This window comes from Nelumbo lutea, chromosome 1 (genome assembly GCF_056320005.1).
Source record: "Nelumbo lutea isolate HS-2025 chromosome 1, American lotus-T2T, whole genome shotgun sequence".
Taxonomy (NCBI): Eukaryota; Viridiplantae; Streptophyta; class Magnoliopsida; order Proteales; family Nelumbonaceae; genus Nelumbo; species Nelumbo lutea.
Genome location: NC_142684.1, coordinates 166507109 through 166530466, shown reverse-complemented (window position 1 = coordinate 166530466; position 23358 = coordinate 166507109). Strand labels below are relative to the sequence as shown.

General features: G+C 32.2%; 1 long non-coding RNA gene across 1 annotated transcript; it reads left to right on the top strand.

Annotated features, from left to right (window-relative positions):
* Nucleotides 1-21877: 21877 nt before the first annotated feature.
* LOC148878972 (uncharacterized) lies at nucleotides 21878-23027 on the top strand. Its single transcript, XR_016104064.1, has 2 exons — nucleotides 21878-22672; nucleotides 22766-23027. It is a non-coding gene; the product is annotated as an uncharacterized LOC148878972 (long non-coding RNA).
* Nucleotides 23028-23358: the final 331 nt, after the last annotated feature.

Genomic DNA, 23358 nt, shown 5'->3' with positions numbered 1-23358 from the left:
TTCATGGCTTCTTGCTGCAGCATGGGCCCCAATAATTCATCAATGTGTTGCATATTGGAACCAAATGCATTACACTACACTTTAAGAAATGTTTTGTTTAAATACCCAAAGGAAGTGATTCCATCAAGGATGCAACTTTATTAGACAATTTTATTTGCTTTGTTTTGTTTTTTATTAGAATATCCAAAATGCAGTAGGAAAAGCATTATTATGACCATTTTTCATGTTGGTTTAATCAAATTAATCCCATGTCAAAGCCCATCAAATAGGAAACCCTATTCAATCTAACAAGGAAGATTTAGAAAAGCTCCAAATCCAGGAGAACATATTTTGAATTTTATACCCAAAATCCCTAAATCTTTAAACCCTAACCTTAAACCTTAAATTTTGAATGAAAAATGCATTTGGCCAGACCCAAATCTAGAGTTATTGTGTTGCTACATTTAAAATTAAAATAAATAAATAAATAATGCATTCACTTACATTTAGAATATTTGTTCATGATCAATATCAATATCCATGGAACTAAACCTATTCACGGGATGGGCTAGGCTTTGTCTCTATATTAACATAAAACATTCAGGCCCAACCTCGAGCCTGACCTAAAACCTGGTTAGAAAATTAGAAAAATAAAAGATTTTTTTACTCAATAAAAACTGATTTATTTATATTGAAAGGCCTCAAAATCCAAACATAATGAAATATTTCACTACAACTTGAAAAAAGAGAAGAATAACAAAGAACATGACATATTATATATATTTTTATTATAAATTATAAAAAATATAAATTTTTGCTATATAATATATTATCAAGTTGGGCTTGGGCTTAGGCCTGGCTTTTGTTGAAAAAGACCGAGCTTTGCTTGAAAAATTGTCGGGCCTTGAGTTTTGGGCCTAAGCCCAAGCCCACAGGCCTAAATTCATGTCCAAGTTCGATTTAGAACAAGGTCGGACTGAGCCAACCCGTTGGGCTATCCAACCCATGAACAAGGTGTAAATGGAACCAAGGTATGATAATGTCTTCATGAAAATTTACCAAAATTTTGTGATTTTAATTCAAATATACCAGTTAAGGATATTGAGGGAAATTGTCTAAATTAATATCCTTGTATCAACACAAAAATTGCAAATTCAGCATTTTCAATGTTTGATACTCCTTTTTCTTGGAGTTTACTATATTTACAAATAAACCTAATGCCTTGAATATTATTGGTGGTGCACGATCTGGTTGCTCCTACCTAGGTGGCAGTTCGGACGATGGTGTATTTACATGGCCGGTCGAATTGCAAGGAAAGTATGCTCAGAGGACTTGGGGCGGCTTACCTGGTGTAGGCACTCCGAAGCTCAAGTTAGCTAATAGAGTTTGCGAGATAAAAAGCTTGTAAGCAAGAGAGCTAGTTAACTAATATCGTGCGTACCTTTTGATGTTGGGCTTGAAGCCCTTATATAGGCGAGATGTTGTAGGTACGAAACACATCCGAAATCCCCTGCCCACATTACCAGGAGTCCGTTCCACACTCGAAGATAAACTTCGTGTGAATTGATAGGCCTTATCAAATTCATTCAATCCGAGCGGGATGGGGATGAGGATGAGATAGCTGGCTAACTTCTAGAAGTTGGCTATGTGTCACCTCAGTAGGTCGGGCCATCACAAGCTGCTCGGACCTCGGTCTTGGCCGAGATGCCTGAGGTACCCGAGCTGACCTGGCTGGCTGAGGTGGTAGGAAATGCCAAATCATCGTCCAGTCATCGGGTTGTTCCATGTGTTCACGTGCTAACAAGTTGAGATAAATTGCCCCTCATCAATTATCATTTAAACATGTTAAACCATTAAAAGCGTAGGGTGATCCTTGATACTTTTAACCTTGACTCTAGCATTTTGTTCAATATATTGCCAATTAAGAACAAGAAGATGTCTATGTGAATCATCTCTTCATGTAATTACGATTAAAATGTCCTTTAGAACCATATTATGAAAAAAAATCATAGCTGATGAGGCATTTTTTTTTTCTAAACCCGAAATCATACACATTGACAAACACCTTCTATGTAAAAAATGGAAAAATGGAAATAAAAGAACAAAGAGAAATATACTTTATTTTTTATAAAAATAAAACAAATAAAAAAGGATCATTTACTAGTACAACCACCACAATTTAATGGATTTATTCTTAAACATACCTTTTATTTTATTAAACCACCCCCTATAGTTTGCAACCTATTTACTTAGTTGACCTTCAACTAAGAAGTGTTTGTTTTGTCATCTAAAAATAGTAACATGATCACCTAAACTGAATGGAAAACATTCAAGGGCAAGGGCCATGATTATTTATTTCAAAATTACTCATAACACTTATTTATACATAAAACAAAATTGACCAAATAAAGACAAATAGAGTGGTTATTTATGTTTTATATTAAGGGCAAAAATGATATTTTCATTCTTATTTTCTGTTGATTAAATTTATTCAAATGGGCATTGGGGATTGAAACTGTCATTTTCCACTATTAAATAATGAAAGGTGGATTAAGCAAATTGATGATAAACTATAAGGGGTGTTTTAGTAAATGATCCATAAAAAACTACAACGTTGATGTAAGTCTCCTCACCAACATTATTTACCAATCTACCATCAATAAGAAAAGCCATTTGGTGCCTAAAAGCCGCTTTAAACGCGGCCAGACAATGTTTGAATGCAAAGAGGACAGAATTGGCACAAGAAGGAAAGCTTTTGTATAAATAAAAGAAAAGGCGAAGTGCCCATTTCAGTAATTTCCCCTATCAATATCCATATGAAAATGAAGGGTATGCTCACACTGAAAACGTCCAACGAGCTACCCAATAAAAGCTAGATTCTTTTTGTTCTCTTGTTTGAATTCAAACAATTCTTATCTCAAACTTTTCTCTTCCTAGCACAATCAAAAGCGCCCAGCCGCATGCTCTTCATTCCTGTTTCTCTCCCTCTTTTATCTTCCGCTCGTTTACATTCAAAATGGACCACTCGAGTGGCCATTTTAGTAATTTTCTTTGGGCAGAGAGTGGACGGGAGATTCCACCTTTTATGGTTCCGTCGTCAAATCCCGTGACTCGACGCTTGATCCGTTTTATGACGCTCCAACGACGTTTTTGATTTCACGACAGCGTCAGTGCTTCCCTTGGACGTACGGAGTACAGACAAGGACATGGACCCTTTCTCCCCTTTTGGAAAACAAATATTCCAATCCAAGAGCATCTAACACAACCATTTCTGCATATCAAGGGCCCACTGCAATAACTTCACCTCATCCCAAGCTCCTCAACTGCTAAACGGTCCTGATCTGATTATATCTTGCCAACTTCCTTTTGATAAAGCCACAAGACCTCTTTATTTAGGGACGTCAGTGAGTCGGGTTTGGTATACCCGCACTAACCCAACTTTAAAAATGCTTGTATCATTATCATATATTCATATATATAGAACGAACGGGTCGGGTCGGTTTAGACCGATCCGAGCTTATATCAAAACCCATCATTTTGACCTACCCTTCTGTACTTTTGGATATGACGATTGGACGTCCAACCTTTTTCCTTATATTTTGGTTTCTGGAGTAAAGAGGTGGGCTGGCTATTTGGCCAGCCAGTCATGGGAGCTGAGTTGGCCAATTGTGTGATTTTATGCAGTCAACATTGGCCATCTTTTCAACAGAGTTATTTTGATCGAAAACAACGGAATAGACTTATATAGAGACCGCACCAACACAGTTCGATTGGAATCTTCTTTGAGACTTTGAGACGGATCAAGGACTTAAGGTAGGAAGGCTCCCAAGTTCTAACCCTAATAAGTCCAGCAAAGCACAAAAGGACAAAGAACAAAACAAGGTTATCTTGTTCAGTACAGGGGGATTAGGTAGTACTTAGCAGATTCTTTGAATTGATTGTGGAGATCATGTATAGAAACCACTAGATTAGAATAGATCATCATTATTTATATCAATAATCATGAAAAAGAAAGATTCCGATTTGATGATTATGGTGGTAGGTCCCAATCGTGTTGTCCCTTTACACAATTTATTCCGCGAAAGCTTTTGTGCTTTATGTATCATCATATCATCAGAATAATTACGAATTGCTCTCTCTAAATTAATGGACCATTCCCCACCTCAAGCCTAGAAGTTTCAGCTAACAAATCCACTCCCCACGTGTGATTGGGGCCTTACATGAGCCCTTTCAGACACCATCTAGAGGCACCGAGGATGAGGCCAGCCTCATTGACTTGGCTATTCTTTCTTTGATCAAATAGGAATGAAGGCGAAGATGAGGAGGATGAGAATGAGAATGATGAAATGGTTTAAACAAGTTTATGTATAAACTTGGGCTTGCGACTTTATGTATAAAATTGAATTGTTTAAACAAGTTTTAATTAATAACATGGTGTTGCAAAACGGAAACAGATTTTTAGTTGAATTCAGACTCATCATCTGAATATAAATCTATTTTATGTTGGTGCAGCTGTAGCTTTGTTAGGGGACAACAAATCCTGTTGCTTTGGATTAGGTCTTAGTATGCAAGGACATGTAATAACTGGTCCTACAAAGTAAAATCTGTTTTTTTTTTTTCTTTTAAACAATTCAATTGCATTTCCATTTCTTCCATGGAAAAAGAAATGAGAGAAACAGAAAGCTGAAAGAAAGTTCTTAACAAATTCTGTAAAATTCCTTATGAACTTTTCTCAATTTTTTTTCTTTTCTTTTAATCAAACCAAACATAACCTTTCCAGTTGTCTTTTTTTAATGATTGTTATTGTTGTTGAAGAGAACCACAGCAAGGATGTAGTAGTTTTTCTTTGTTTGTTTCTTTTGCTTTTGTTTTTTGTTTTTTGTTTTTTAATTTTTTACAAGGTCAAAATATGTGTTCATTTTGCTTTAATGTTTATTCTATTTAACTAACCATCTTTGGGTTGGGGTTTTAGACAAGAAAGCTATGTTTTTATCATAATAATAACGTGAAAAAAAAAGATTCCAAAGTTTCCAAACATTCTTTTTGTTATTCAATTTTAATTGATAAAATATTAAAACAACAAAAATATGGTTTACGTGGTAGACTTGACTATTAAGGATGTGGTGGACATAGCTTTTAAAATAAGGGAAAACAAGTGTAAAGAGTTTCTTGAACTATCATGGGGAATTAAAATCATACCTTTTTTGGATTTTTCATTATTTATTAAGAAATAGTGGCCATGCAAGTTCAATCAAACCCCAAAGAAAAAACGAAGAAACCGATGAAAAGTCAAACCAAATAAAGCTGGTATTGGGCCGTATAAGAATCCAGATCAGATGCAATTAACCAGATTAAGAATTCTGCCTTGAGGAAAGAATAACGATTCATGCCAACAACCATCTTTATATATATATATATATATAATGCTAACACTTGCTTTACCCTCATATTTAGACCACTATTATTTAGATCCATTATGACATCCAATTCGTTAGGTAATGTTTGGCATTTTGAGAAAACGGTATCGCATAGATGTTACATCAGAGAAAGTGGTATTTCAAACAACGCCTTTTTGTTTAGTATCGTTTTTTTAGAAAAAACGTTGATTTAGATCATACTTGGAAATCAGGAAAGTGTGGTTTAAAATAACACCAAACTCAATGTTTTCGGAGAAAACGGTGTATTGCTGCTAGCGGTACAATGATGTAACATCATCTCGGACATTAGATAATATAAATCAATATTGAAAATGTTGGCAGCACTGATACCAAACAAAACCAGTATTTTCTCAGAAAATGCTTATATGGCAATTAACACCAGTTCCAAACAAAAAATAAACAATGTTTTATGAGAAAACGGTGTGACATTCCCAACACTGATGCCAAACACCTACTTAATTTATTCTATTTCTATATACTTAAAATCATGTTTCAAAGTATCAATACGTATCGCAACATATCGTATCGTATGATATGTATCAGTTTTTAAGGGGTTGATATACAGCAAATAATGAGATTTGAATGAAGTGTAAATGTTCAAGTGTTAAAATTGTAGGGTAGTATCAATTATTAGGCAAGACCAATTATTTGTTGATATTTAGCGTGTCGATATGTATGGATTTTACTTAAAATATAGTTGTTCATGTCTTTTTTTTAAGGCTTAAAGCATATTTCGTTCATTCAAGAAATTGATACAAGTATAGAGAATTGCCAACAAGGCCAAGCAGAACTTAGATACAATTTCTCAAGAATAACAAAATATATAAATGGATGAAGGATGACATAATGAATTTACGAAATCAAACAAAGGTGAATTTAAAGTCACCAACAGAAGTAGATAAACACAACTCCAATCCACCACAAACGGCGAGAGAAACAGAACTAGTTGGGGTAGATATGCAAAAGACGGTAGAGCCCAAACATTACAACCGCCACCAGAGACTATAATTGCCTTCCATAACTGCATCCATCAAAGAACTGCAAATGGAACTAACCATGAAGTGCATCTGTCGAAGAACTGCAAATGGACTAAACCATGGACGGCGAAACATAAAGCAATATCCACTGGTATCAAATGCCCAATACAAGATCCAAGAGAAAGTAACCCCCTTGTCAAAACGCCTACAAAAAGAACAAAAAAAAGTACAAAAAGCACGAAAAGAGGTGAATAATAGAGAGAACTAGATGGGAAAGGTGGGGGAAATAGATAGGAGGAAAAACAGTGGGAAGAAAGGAGAACCATATGGAAATAGATGGGAGGAAGAATGAAGAATGAAAGCAGGGGAGGAGGGAAGAAAAGAAACGACAAAAAGAGAAAAAAAAAAACAACAAGAAAAGAGAAGAGAGGATAATGGAAAGGGGGACTCCCTGAAGGGAGCCACCCCAAAAGAAATTTCTAGGATGAAAAGCGGATGACAAACAGACAGATTGAGAAAACCTTGGGAAACTCGAGAGGGAAGCTCTCTCTAAACAAAGAGAGGGAACATTTAATACAATTGTTGAAGTCAATTTATTTTCTCTCTTATTCTTTACATAACATTTAAAATATTATTAAATTTAATATATAATACATAAATTTATATCAAGGTTTTTAAAATCCAATTTGGGACTGGAACTATTTTGGCCACCGGTTTTTGAGCCGACGGTTCGACAATCCAATTCAAACGGGCAGTTCATTCCAATAAAAAATAATTAAAAACTATTGAATGGGTCAAATGGATCCACGATCTAACCACCAGGATCAATAAATTATTAACCAATTCAACAATTTTTGACCAGGGATTAAATTTGGGGTAAAACGAAATTAGTTGCATAGATAATTCCCAGGCCAAAAGGTCTGACCATCTGGGTCGACGAAGGCTCAAAAACTTTCATTTATATGCCTTACAACAATAAAATATGGGTCACAAAAGATCGGATTTAACGTAATATGGATTGGGAAGGGTCGGATTTTGGTTCCTATACTTTTTTGATATCTGGATAGGGCAATCATGAGCAGTTGTTATAAGGGGAAGATTACTTGATTAGAGCTTCAAAGAGCTGGACGAGTATGAGGTGGGGAATGGAGATGAGGGTAGTGGTGAGTGGAGTGAAAGTAAGGGGTTATAGCTACCCTAGACTTGTAGTATTGTAGTTTTACTAGTAGTAGTGTTAAGGTGGGCCGTGGGGCTACATCTCCTCCTCTTTTTTAGCCTTCAATCTTGGATTGGATGCGAAGGGAATGAATGTGAACACCACAAAATTGAGATTCTTCCTTCTTACGTGATGGTGTTGATAACAATCACCCCTCCCCTCTCCACCTCTTTTTCGTCTCTCTCGGACAGTGACTACTGCATTTTCTCGGCCTGACCCTACTACTTGATTGACTTTAAGTAATAAACCCCATTTGTCACGTGTCACTTTAATCCAGTCTTAACGCGTGGCAAAATGACCCTACTACTTGATTGACTTTAAGTCTTTAGCCTCCGACCGACAAACTTGTTAGTTCTTAGCTTCTCAGTTGAGTCGAGTTTCCGAGTTGTGAATTTGTGATCCAGCTCAGAGAAGCATTTATCAAGCTAAGATCCCATGAGTCAAACAACCGACTTATTGGGCGCAAGATGGGCCCAAACATGTCTGTTCTGTTGGTTGGTTTCTGGCTTTGTCTTGTGCACGTGCACGAAGTGCATTCGTACTTGTCCCAAGTGTTTGTCTGTGTCGGCGCGTACTAATGTGGGTAGGTTATCTAAATCCTAATGCTTATCCACCACGGTTCATGGATTGTGTTTTTGTGTTTATTGAGAAAGCAAGTTGTCTATTGCTTCTCCACCAATATTAATTGATTTGTATTTAATGAGAAAGCAAATGATTCACCTAAAAACGGAGGAGCATCACTAAAAGCATTTTGAATTTTGGTCCAGAGGGCCCTTTACAGTCAAAAAGTATGGTTGAAATCGGGTCGGGTTCAGTCACATCTGAATTCAATCCTATTTTAAAAAGTTTAAATCCATATTTAATCTCAGGCTCAGTCCGGTTTTTTTTCTTTTTGAAATAGAGAAATAATAAAGATCAAAATTATTTACTTTGAACTCGTGCCTATTATAAGATAAATTTATATAAACTAAAGACTCAAGTGAAATTCACATCCGATCCAGATCATCTGAATGAGTCGAATTTTAAGTAGGGTTGTGAATGGATTGAACCATAATTTAATTGGTCCAACAATTTGAATTAAAAAGCCTCTGGTCGAGATTGGATCTGTATAAATATGAGTGCAACTTGGGTATGTTCAAGACTGGACTGGTTCTGTCTGATATGGAATAGGCTTGGATTCTTGGCTCAAGAATAACATTTAGGTATCCTGAGCTTAGTCCAACCCTTGCCTAGCAGCTTGGGTTGACCTTAAACCCGGCCCAGCTCACCCAAGTTGCACCTTAATGGCTAAAATTGCATGTTTGGATGGATAATTGGATATGCTTTCCTTCTTCGTCGACATATAAAATCATCTTAACAATATTTAACACTTTAGAAAGGATACTTATTTGCCAATACACCTTTTGTCATTTCTATTATTCTCTTCAGCCCCGTTCGCTTTCAGGTAAATCACTTACCCGAATAAGTGCACTTAACGGGCAATTGTTTAGATAAGTTTTTTCTGTTTCCATTTTTATCCTTATACATTTTTGTTTTTAGTGCTTGTTTAAGAGACTTTTTATCCCATTGAACTTTAAAAATTTTTCCTTTTTGGGGGATTTTGAGCGGGGGAAAGTTGGTCAATGGGATTTTGATTTTCATTGACCAAAAATCTCATATTCTTTTTCAAATATATGTGGGGACCGGGGAAAGTTGGTCAATGGGATTTTGATTCTCATTGACAAAAAATCCCATGTTCTTTTTCATATTTAAGTGAGGATTAGGGAAAGTTTATTTTCCTAGGTATCACTTATCCACCTATCCCCAGGTGGATAAATAACTTTCCCACCTTGGGGTCTAAATAATTTACCAAAAAACGAATGAGGCCTAAATGAAAAAATAACTTAACCAATGATGGGAAGAAGGGGAAGGGGGGGGGGGTGTTAAACCCTCCCCAGGTTTACCTGAGTCCCATATTTATTAATACAAGAACATAGAAAATTTGGTCAATTTCCCCATTTCGATGCACACAAAAAAACAGTACTTGCTCTAACCTATAAATAAATGAAATGAACATACATACAAACATGTGATACTTTTTCCCACATTCAATTCAATACCCATACATAGATGCTTGAAGCCTAGAATCGTGCAAACTTCAAATTTCAAAAACGTAGATAGTTACTCTTTACTTCTTTAGTTGGGGAGTAGCCTCGTTGAAGTATTAACAACATTAATAGGTACCGTCTTATTGGATTTACAAGTATTACCAAGGGTCAAGTGGGTCCCACCACTTATTGTGAGAAACGAAATTAAGAGATTTTTGTGGTGGAGAGTAGACCTGTTCATGGGCCGGGTAGTCTGACAGGGTAGCCCGTTATAAGTTGGGTTTGATCATAATTTTGGGCCCGTAGGTTTGGGTTTGGGCTTAAAGTACCGGGTTTGACTTTTTTTGGGCCGGGTTCGGGCTGAATAATAATATATTTTATTTAATAAAATATATATAATATTTTTTCTTTGTTCTTCTATTTTTTCTAAGTAATAGTGAAATGTTTATTATTTTTGAGTTTTGAAAGTTTTTAATATAAATAAAATACATTTTTATTGAATAAAAAAAGAAAAAAAATTATGTTTTCAAATTTCTGGCCGAGCTCAAGACCTAGGCCCGATAGTTAGACTCGACTCGGACTCAGCCCATGAACAGGTCTAATGGAGAATGGGGTAAAGGAGACCCTTAAGTTTGGAGACAACATTGCTTTGTTTTCATTAAGCAATTACTATAATTGAAAAATGAAAAGACACTTTATCTTGGCAATCAACCTTTGCTTAAAGGTTTATCTCATCCTATCCTAATGGTGACTACCCTCTTAACAATAGGGTATCAGATTCGTGTATTTGTACATAAAAAATGGTGGACATCTAAAGGAATGGTGATTCATTTATAGTCTACTCTTACTAATTAAGTTAGGGACAAGAATTATAAACTACTAGTAAAATGGTTTCCTGAAAAGTGTAATCCCCATTTAACACGTTCAAGTAATTGTACAATTTTCTCTCTATTTGCCACTTGAAAATTCATGTAACCCAGGCTTTTCAAGAATGGGCCTTCGGTTATGACTTTTAGGGTTTGACAAGTGAAGTGACTGACTGAATGACCTGTTCATATGTCTTTTGGTGATAAAATAAAATTAATTAGGATATAATAACCAATCTAACTTGTCACTCAGTCATCAAGGAAGTCATTCAGTCCAGCCATTTCAGCTTATAATCAAATGGCCCATTGATGATAGTTTTTATAGTTAACTCAACAGAACAATTCATCAAGGAAAAAAAAAATGATGAAATAACACCCTACCAACAAGAAAAAGAAAAAAATAATAAAAAAAAAAAGAGAAGATCCAAAGATTAAAAATCAAGTAAACCCTCTCCAAAGCTCTAAAAAATATGTATCAAGAACCAAAAGATAAACAATACATTTTGAAGGACTACCAACTAAGGGTGTCAATAGACTGGTTTTGGATTGGATAGACCAATAAGATGTATTAGATTGGACCAATTCGGTCCAAAATATTTATTGGATTGGATTAGATTAAGCCAATATTTAATTCATTGATATAAGATAAGAATATATGTATCAATGGACCGAATTTGAATTAAAACCAATCTAAAACAAAATGAATTTGAACAGATTAGACGATCCAAATATTGAATTGGGCAGATCCAAATTAATCCAAAACATTCATTAGATTGGATTAGATCTGATCCATTTATAATAGATTCACATTGAACTGGATCGGATTAGACTAAATCCAATTCAATTGACTCCCCTACCACCAACGGATAAAACACAGCCTTATATACCCTGCAATGAACCACCTTATACTTTGCCTTATACTTTGGGTGTCAACGGCATCCGAAAAAATCTAAAAAATTGAATTCAAATACAATAATCTGTCAAATTCGGGATATTATTCTATATGTAATATTTAAACTCAAATAATTTATATAATTATATATTTCATACAAACAAAATATTTTAAATATATATTATTTAAAATAATTAATTGATCAAATTCAAACCGAATTAAAGTATTGATTGATACGATTCGAATCGATCCATTTAACACCCCTAATCATTGCTTGATGCGCAACAAATGAGTTGTCTAAGAAGATAGGCAGCTAACATCATAATGTAATTATTGATTAGAACAAGGTGCCATGGATGGTCTGTCGGTTAGTGTTATTTAAGAACTTCAAACTACCATAATTAATTATGTGAAAATGATTCAGCAAAAAGGCCAAAGGCTTGCAAACTGTCAATGATGAAGAGGAAGAGTACTTAATTTTGTTTATTGTTGTCTTTTTAGTGCTTAGCAAGCCCGTTGGCTGTAACTGCACCTGGCGCTGGCAAACCCTTTTAAAATAATAAAACCTGGCGCTGGCAATGAAGATTGGGGCAATGAATAAAACAAGGATGGTAGAGTTGGATTGGGGCTAATCCTAACCTAAGATGTATTAAGCAACCCAATCCAATTTCAACTCAATTAGGGCCCATTTGGAGGGCTTCAGCGTTGCTTGAGCTGTATTGAGTGAACAGCTTAGGAGAAAATTGATGTCATGGCTCATGAACATGTATTATTTTTGGTTTTTCAGTTTTTCACCAAACATGGCTTGAGTACTCTCCATGTGGGGTTTAATTTGCATCGCCAAAGCTCTGCTCAGTGAAAATTCTCTTAAATGGGCACTTAGGCCTTATTTGCCATTCCTTATTTTAATGATTTATTTTTTTTTTCAGTTAAAATGCCCCTATAAACTGAAATTTTTAACTGTAAAAAAGAGATAAACCCTTAAAATAAGGAATGCCATATGCAGCCTAAATGCTTGTTTGTTCCTATGTACACGCACTGATTTTGTAATTATGTTTATATGAAAGGGGAAGAGGGAGGATGATGATGGTGTTTCTGTGAAAGGGAAGGATGCCCATGCCACAAGATTCCAACTCAAACCCAACCTCTCATCAAGGCCATTTCTTGCTTTTAGGGTTTAGAACTTTAATTCAAATCAGAAAGGGCTACGGTTTGAATACATCAAGTTTTGGGCTAGAATTAACCTCAAATTGAGCCAACCAGGTCCAACTTGCACTTTAAACCCTAAATCAAACCCTATTTTTAACATGCTTCTCGTTAGATAGTGTATGCCCTTAACTCCAAGTAGAATGATGTACCTTATGATATTTAATGTAAATAAATAAAGTACATATTTGATTTATGTTATTATGGTGTATTTCTGTGTAATATCCTTAAATTGGACACATATGAGACTCATGTTAGTTTAGAATCTTCACAACCGTTTGATAGATTTTGGGAGATTTATCCTGCCAAGTCTAACACTGATGTGCCGCAAAGTTGGTTGGGGTGGCTTGTCTCAGCTGCCAGGGTGAGACCTGAGGTACATGCAGTGTGGGTTTTCTTGAAACCCTAAATCGGATTAGAGTTCCAGTATTGCCCTGGACCTTGGAGATAGATAGGCAAAACTGGAATGTTACACCTGACCCCTAGACTCGATTATGATACTGCACTAGGTGTCGGATTGGGCTGTCTTTGATATGCCAATCAGTGAGATCCTTAGAGGGGGTTAAAACCTGGATATGTTAGGACAGTCCAATAATTCATCTGAGTGGGTGATCATAGTGACGGATCAGCCCCTTTATCGGACAAAATGAATGATCGGAGATGCACTATCTCTGATGGAAACCAAAACCGTCGGCAGTCAATTTCAACCGTTGAAATTTGGTTTTGCAAAATATATTTACACACACACACACACACACACACACACACACACACACACACACATATATATATATATATATATATATATATATATATATATATATATATTATGGTTTCAAAATGTTTGCAAAAGGTTTTAATTCCCGGGATTCATGTGAGTAGAGAGTGCAGCACTGTACCTTGCAGCTGAGAGAGAGATCCTCTCTTGTCGGACAGTGTTTGATCATTATGGGCTAAGAGGTTAAGTGTAAGACCATTAAGGGTAATGCCTGATGGGCTAATCTTGCATCTGCCCACAATCCTTGGGTTTTTATAAAGTGGCTTGACCTAGGGACCATTTAGTGTAAATGTTGAGCCCATCAAGAGCCCATGGTGATGGACTCAGGGGTTCACTGTTTCCTACAGTGAATTCAACCAGGCCTTGTAACAGAGGCTGGGTTGAACCCATGTGACTAATGTGTAGATCAATGTTTGGGTCCCACGCCATACAAATATCCAATTGGGCAGTAGTTTGGAGGATAAGAGAACACATGGACTTAATGGGCCTAAAGCCCAATTCGAACTGGTTTAATATGATTAATTAAAGAAGGGGCGGTTCTGGGATTTAGATCAGACGATATGATAAGGAGTTATCCCTATCCACTCAGAGAGTCCAGATCCAAATAAAGGTTTGGATTAGGAAACTCCTAATAAGATTAAGAGGGTTGATCTTTATTTGCAGATAAGATAAGGGATTATCCTTATCTCTTAAAGAGAGTCTAAATCCAAATACAAGATTTGGATTAGGAAACTTCTAATGGAATTAGGAGAATCTCTCTTTAAGGTTATAAATAGAGCAATAAGGGGCGAACCGAAGACACACAGAAAAGAAGAGAGATTTTCTGGATTGCAGATCACAAGAAAGAAATCTTGCAATTCGACTACTTCAGATTTTTACCCTTTCCTGCTCTTGCCACCTCTGCTAGTTTGATTTCCACCTGTAGGAGCGATCAAGAAGAGTTCTTGATATTATCTTTTGGGAGAAAAGATAATCAGAAGTCGTGCTCACCTGCCCTCCATCGAGTTCTTGCTGAAGAATTCGGTTCTTGCTGAAGAACCATCCTGTTGATTCTACTCCACCCTACGCTGTGTCATCTTCAATGGGAACAGTCTTTGGTATTCTCCTTAGGCATGAACACGTTCGTTGGAGGTTACCACTGCTCCGTATCAAGTATATCCCTCTCATACCTTTTGGTTTCAGATCTAGTTCAGTTTGAGTTCAAGATTGATCATTGAAAATGTAATTTTCTAAAATAGGGAATGTGATTCCCACATGAAAGAGAGATAAATTTTTGAAATTTCGCCCAACTTACCTGCAAGGTTCGGCCATCCATATGATGGACCTCTCATCCCTTCAGCTTCCATGGTGCCTTCTACAGGTGTAACCGAAGCTTTAAGTAACAATAAAAATACTGTGGAAATCAAATTTCTACACTAAGGGGTTGTTCGCCAATTCGCATGATTATGTTCTTTTAAAACAAAAGTGCCATGTATGATGTTTTTATTGATGCAGTAGTTGTTTTCTTTTGAAAAAAAAAAATAATAAAATCATACATATGTTGATGAACACATTGTCATGGACGCTATTTCTGCAAGCAAACAACCCTATTGGAATAGTATTTTAAAACCGTCATTGACCCAGATGGTCGGACAGCTTGACCCGAAAACTGTCCAGGCAATTGGTTCCACTTCCATTTTACCCTTAACCCGTTCCTTGGCTAAAAAAACTGTTGATTTGATCAATGACCCACTAACCCAGGTGGTCAAGTTGTTGACCTTTTCGACCCAGACAATGGCTTTGGCCTTTTTATTTTAATCCATTCAAACCGGAGGGTCGAACCGTTAATCTAGAAAGTAATGGCCAAAGCAGTTTCAGTTCCAGGTTAATTTTTAAAACATTGTGTTGGGGTGTGCACCATTAACTTTGGGAGCCCAGATCTTCTGCTAGCCACACTGTATATAACAGGCTATGTAGCCAATCACGTCTAGAAAACTGACATGTTCATTTAAGATTGGTTAAGTAGACTATTATACACAGCAGGGCGAGCAGCAGAATAGCAGATCTCCCAATAAAACTTTTTCCTTCGTTTTCCTACTTTTCCCTTTAAACCAAACACAGCCTAAATGGTTAAATTTTGTTTTTCAGTGGTTTTGATTTTTGAACCAAGAAAGACCTTACTTATCAAAAAAAAAAAAAGGAAAGACATTTTATACATTAATAAGAGGTACAATAGAATGCATGAATCATAGTTTTCTCAACCACAAAGGGTGTATTTAATTCATGGTTGTGTTTTTGCTTTGTCTGGTTCCACAACCAGCACAATGAGCATTTTTTCAAAAAACTTTTTATAATTCATGGTTGACTTGAAGAAGGGTTATCCCTAATAATAATAATAATAATAATAATAATAATAATAATAATAATAATAATAATAATAATAATAAACCACAAACAGAGCAGCCCCTCGTACATATGGTACCAATAACTGAATAACATCAAAATAGTTCTGAATTCTTGCCGAGTTAAGCATGATGTTGCCATTCTTCTGTCATGATTTCTTTCCCTTTTTACCATTTCTTTCAAATTTAAAATGTGAATTGGAGCCATTTAATTGTACTTAAATTGTGCATGAACGTTTATACATGATAAGCTATTACAAAAAATTGCCTTCACTTAACCACCACTATGTCAAAAGCCAAAACACGTCTATGAACCAAGCCATACCTACATGAGCATGAGCATGAGATCTCACAAACCCCTTCAAAATATTTGGTTTGATAGAAAACTAGTGAATGACCCCATACTAAGTACGTGGAACTTAATCATATATATATGAATAAATATTAATGATTTTTATTATCATTTTTTATTACTGTTTATAAACTGTCATTTTTTAAGACACTCGTACAGTCTATGGGTCCACATAAATTGACCCTGATATGTCAAACCCGTAAAATTATATCGGTCATTAAATTCAACTTGAAACGTTTATTAATTTAATTTAACCATTATTAATTTATTTTAGTATTTAATTTAAAATTTTTGTTATTTAGTAATAATATTAACTAATTTTGTAATTATTTAAATATTTACTTAAAATACTTTTTTCCAACCAAGTATAATTATTATATAATAGATTTGTTAATTCATATTTTCCATTTAAGAATAAACATTAACGGTTTTAATGACTATTAATAAATATTGATTCTTATTTAAGGTTTAATTACTGTATTTGGTAATTATTATGGGGCATGCTTTGAATAAACATTAATGATAATTGATGATTGTTATTTCATTTTTTTTATTATTTACTTAAATAAGTACTTGATGATTGTTATTATTATTAATTATTTCTATAAATAATTGATTGTTATTATTATTTACTTAATTCAGTAATTTTGAGTACCTAGCTATTTGATTTAATCTGAATTATTTCATTTTTTTAATTATTTATAATAGACATTTAGGGTAGGCTCTTTATTTGATTTAAGAGACTTACCATGTTTTTATCTTGACAATGACCCCATACTAAGGGGCAACTACAGTATCATTTAATTTGAAATCTACTATTTAACAATAAAAAATCAATGTCCTATTGAGCAACCCACCCCCAAAAAAGTATCAATAACTTTGAAATTATTAATCTATTTATAAAATAATAAACTTAGATGGATGTTTACAACAATATCACCAATACTGTTTAATATTTAGGAACATATGAATGGATATAAAGCATTTATGATATCCATTCAATGAGGCAAAGAAGGAAAAAAAATCATTCAAAGAGCTGCTAAGAAAAACAATCCATGCCAAACAACATTTGCAAATACATCCATCCTCTAAAGTAAGAGATGGAAAATATATGATTACAATCAAATCATCATCATGTATGGCTAAAATCAACTGATAATATAATTAGGACTTCAAACTCCATCCAACAGAGGAAACAAGAAAGAAATGAGAATAATGGGACCATCCTAAGTATGGAAGTCACCTCCAAGTTAGGTGGCAACGCTTCTTTTGGTCGATCATGGTTATGGATTTTAAGTCTAACCTCCCCACAATGCACATAGACTGGCTAGAATTTATCTTTAGAAAAAGATAGGGAACCTATACATAACCTAATGGTATATTTAAATTATGGGAATTGGGAGATAGAAATACAAAGTGTATGTTGAAATTATAATTTTGGGCATGTTGATGTGTCAAATTCAAGTCAATTAGAATACTCATAGATTTTTAGTTCATTCATTTAGTGGTAATTTGAATACTTTTTTATTCCATGCCTTTATTGAGTAATATAGATTAAAAATATATTAATAGTTATGAAATCAATATAAGTATATTATTATTACTATTATTTACAAATAATATATTCTTATTATGTGTGTATTAATTTTGGAATCAGTAATACTAAATTATTATTATTATTATTATTATTATTATTATTATTATTATTATTATTATTATTATTATTATTATGAAATGATTAATTTGTTATAATTATGATTTTCAGTTAATTCCTGAAATAATAATTGCTTTAATAATTCTTTTAGTTTAACAATAATGAATAATTGAAAGTTTATAATTTATCTTTCACAAAATGAAATATTTATTGGAGAATAATAATAGTATTTATTATAATTACTTATAATAATAATAATGTAAATAATTAACACTAATTATACATTTATAAAAAAATTAATATGAACTAATATAAATATAAAATGGTTATTTCCCACTTAATAAGTAACATTATTAAAATACTTATTAATTATCATTAATTAATTAACACACTAAAGTAATAATTATCAGTAAGTAATTATAATCAGTAATTATTTTTTATCAGAAATCGTTATTATTAGTAATAATTAATTATAATTATTGTTGATAATAATAATATAATGATATTAATTAATATAAGCATTAATTGTAATTATTGATAATAATAATAATAATAATAATATAATTAATTATTTCATATAAATATAAATAATTAACATTCGATATTTATTTTCAAAATAATTAATATGAGTTAATATGAATATACAATTATTATTTCTGAATTTTTAATTATCACTATGAAAGTCGTTATTAATTATCATTCCGAATTATAATGAGAAATATTATCAGTAATTAGTTAATATCAGTAGTTAAGTATTAGTAGTAATTATTATAAGAATTTATAATCAGTAATTCATTATTATCGGTGAGTTATTATTATTAGTAATTAATAGCGGAAATTAATTAATTAGAAGTCATCAATTATTACTATTACCCCTCTCTTTCAAAAAGTTTACTCATCATCATCATCATCATCATCATCATCATCATCATCATCATCAATGACAACAACTTGACAAAAACATAATTTGATTAAAATAGGTAAATATCGTTCATTTTTTTTTTTACCATTTGGAAAACTAAATAAGAGAAAAATAAATGGTTAGCATTGCAAATGAAAAGTTATTTGGATTTTTTCCAAAAACAATTATTGAACATAAAAAACCAATTACTCAAAAATAAGGTCGTTAATGAAGGAGTAATTAAAATTATTCTTTAAATAATAATTTTAAGAAATAAAAAATTAATAATTGTCCAAATTAAAACGGGTAATTTGAACAAATAATTTTAAGCAATTAAATTTTTCTATTAACATTTTTAATAATAATTATTATTATTTTTATTAGATTAATAATATATTAATAATTGTGAAATCAATAATAATAATAAGTTTATTATTATTATTATTATTATTAACTAATAATTATTCTTATTCTGTGTGTATTGATTTTGAAATCAGTAATAATAAAGTATTACTATTATTACTACTATTATTATTATTTTATTTTATTTTTGTTAAGTAATTAATTTGCTATAATTACAATTTTTAGTTAATTCATAAAATAATATTTGCTTTTATAATTCTTTAAATTTAACAATATTGAATAATTGAAAGTTTTATAATTTAACTTTTACTAAATGAAATATTTATTGGAGAATAATAATAGTATTAATTATAATTACTAGCAATAATTATAATGTAAGTAAGTAACACTAACTATATATTTATAAAATAATTAATATTAATATAAAATGATTATATCCCAAATAATAATTAACATTAATAAAATACTTATTAATTATCATTAATTAATTAACATTCCGAAGTAATAATTATCAACATTAGTATTAGTAATAATTAATTATAATTATTGATAATAATAATAATATAATTATATTCATTAATATAATATTATTAATTATAGATAATTATAATAATATAATTAATTATTCCACATAAATGTATGAATTATAATTTATGATAATAATTATAATATAAATAATTACCATTAAATATTTATTGTCAAAATAATTAATATGAGTTAATATAAATATAAAATGATTATTTCTAAATTATTAATTACCATTTTGAAAATATTTGTTATTAATTATAAATACTTATAATAATATAGTTAATTATTTCATATAAATGTATGAATTATAATTTCTGATAATAATTTTAGTATAAATAATTACCATTAAATATTTATTTTCAAAATAATTAATATGTGTTAATAGAAATATAAAATGATTATTTCTGAATCATTAATTACCATTATGAAATTATTTATTAATTATCATTTCGATTTAATAATGAGCAATATTGTCATTAATAAATTATCAGTAATTAAGTATTAGCAGAAATTATTATAAGAAATTATTTTTTCGAATTAATAATGAGAAATATTATCACTAATTAATTATTATCAGCAATTAAGTAATAGCTGTAATTAGTATAAGAAATTGTTTTCAGTAATTAATTATTATCAGTGGGTAATTATTATTAGTAATTAATAGCTGGAATTAATTAATTATTAGTAGGTAACAATAATTAATAGTTGTAATTAATTCATTGAAAGTAGTTAATAGTAATTATTATTAGTAATTAGTAGCTGAAATTAATTAATTAATTTAGTAGTTAACAGTAATTAATAGCACAACTTCCTTTTTTTTAGGAATGGTTGAAAGTGGGAGCTTCCCGCTTCTCACAACTCTGCATGGGGGTGGGATCCACTCTGCATGTTAGTCGGTTGTTTTCTTTAACTACCACTAATCAAAATTTGACACATGTTTAGTGGGCTCTATTTTTAAACTACCACTATTCAGATTTTGACATGTGTCCACTTTGTTTAAATGTTTGAAATGATAGGTGTCTAAATGTAAGTGGGCCACATGTCTGAATTGGGATGTGGAGTCCCACCATTTTGGTGGGAAACAAGTGAAAATTTAGGGGGAAACATATTTAACTAAAAAGAAAACACCTTGTAGTATTTTTAAGAGTTAATCCGAGATCCATAATCCATAAATAAATTATTAATTATTAAATAATATATTTATAAAACAACTTAACTAAAAAATAAAAAAATAATCAATAATAATTTCATATTTAATTATTTTTTCAGAAATAAAATATTAAAATTATTAATTAAGTCATAAGTATTCATAAAATAAAATATAAACTAATAAAATTAAAATATTAATTAATATTAATAATTAATGTCAAATTAATACTTAACAATAAAATAATAAATCGTAAAAATATTATTAGTTAATTAAGAATTAGCAATAAAATGTTTAAAATTTACTAATTAATTAATTATTTTATAATTAATAATTTAATTAAAAGAAATAATTTATCAATAAAAATAATTTAATAATTTATGTGTAACTAATATTAAAATATTAAAATTACTAATTAAGTCATTAGTATTAATGAAATATAATATTAATAATAACATAAACTAATAAAATATAAATATTAATTAATTAATTAAAATAATTAATTAAATAATTATGGATTTTAAATAATTAATATCTAATTAATAATAAAATACTAAATAATATAAAAAGTATTATTAACTAATTAATGATTAATAGAAAATAGTTAATAATTAATTAAGTAAGTAAGTAATTAATGAATAAATAAATAAGGATTTTATTATTAATCTAATTAATGATTTAATAAAAATAATTAAATATTTAAAATGTTGAAAATTTAAAAATAATTATTAATTATTTCATAATAAATATTAATATAATAAATTTTAAAATATTAATTCTTAATAATTAGTTAGATATTTATTAATATTATTTAATTACAAAATTATTTCATTAATATACAAATAATTAATAAATAATGATAATATTTAAAATAATAAAAATATTAGTAAATAATTAACTTATAATTGTTATTAAGGTTGATTTTCCCACTATTTTCCTTTTACAACCAAACAATAGAAACATGAAAATTTTCCCATACTTTTCTATCCCACCAAAATCTCCCCACAAATCAAACAAAACTTAAGGCTCCGTTTGGTTTGTGAGATGGGAATGAGAAAAAGGGATCTCTCATTTATTTCAATGGAAATAGGGGGATGGGATGAAAAAAAAGTGGGGTGCGAGATCCAAAAATTGTGCAATTGGGGTTGCACCAAAACAGTGTGACCCTGGTGGAAAAAGTTGAGAAAACTCGAGTTTCTTCATCCTCATCTTCTGTCTCGCTGTTGCTGCACCACCACTATTGGGTTTGTCCTTCTACCTTTTACTGCCACCACCTTCACTTTCTCCTTCCCTTTTGGTAACCGTCGCTGCTGCTAGTAACCATCGCCGTTGTTGCACCACCGCTTCCCTTCCAAGCATCCAACTCAACAAAGAAGAAAAGTGAGAAATGAGGAGAAATTATATCAGTCACGTGTGCTTGATCATCGGTGCTTGGTGGGGTGCCAAATGAAATTTGATTCCTAACAACAAGCAACAACAGAAGAAGAAGATAAAAGTGCATCGTTCAAATCAGACCCAGATACGAAATGAGCAACCATCAAAAGATGGATCCCAGGGCGTTGGCAGGCTTTGTGTCCTTTGTCATCTCTCAGGCCTTACTTTCCATCTTCCTCTTCCCCTCTGCAACCACCACCAATGCTTTTTTGCTCTCCCGCTTCTTCCTCTGCTACCCTCTCATTTTCCACCTCCTCAGCTCCTCCCATATCCTCACTTCCATCTCCCTCCTCCCGTAAACGAAAAAGACTAGAGCATCCGAGTGGATCGTCATCGTCAAAGTTAGAAGAGTGTCGTTGCTCAGATTGTGGTTGATTCCTCATCGAGGATTTTTAGCATTATCGCCGGTTATCATGGCGACAAAGGGGATTCCAGGATTCTCAAGCCCTCGTCGCTGTATAAGGATGTTGAAGGTGGGTGTTAGAGGGTGCCACTCTATTTCTTCTCTTTCTCTTCCATGGCAGTAGGTTGCAGTTTCTGCTTTCTAATTGCAATATAAGCGACAGGTGGAGTGGCGATGGATGTCTGCGTTTTGTTTGATCTCTGCAGATTGAACCTCCAAGCAAAACTAGCTCTAAAATTGAACCTCCAAGGACTCTACAAATTGGTGTTTAGAAGAAATCTCTAGCACCAACAAGTAATCCGCCGATTCCAATTTCGCAAGAGGTAGGTCCTTCGAGATTGGCAGGGTGGACTTTGTTTTGTGTTGGGTAATTTTCCTACTATTTTCTCATATAAAACTAAATAATGAAAAGTTAAATTTTTACACTTTCTCATCCCACCCAAATTTTCCCACAAACCAAACGGAGCCCAAGGAAAACAGAAAGTTGAGGGAAAGTTCTCAACTGTGAAATTCCTTCGGAACTTTCTATCAACTTTCCCTCATTTTCTTTCTATTAGTTTTGTGATTCTGATTACTGGTAGTTTGAATCTGTGGATCACCAAAATGGGGAACCATGCAAATGGTCTTGTGATTCCGGATCCATAATATCACCTTCAGTTACCAACCAAACCCGTTTTTCAACCACGATTCATGCTGCGAAAGGTGGTTATTTTCCCTTTGCGAGGTCTACGTTTCAATTTTCAATGTTTTTAGTAA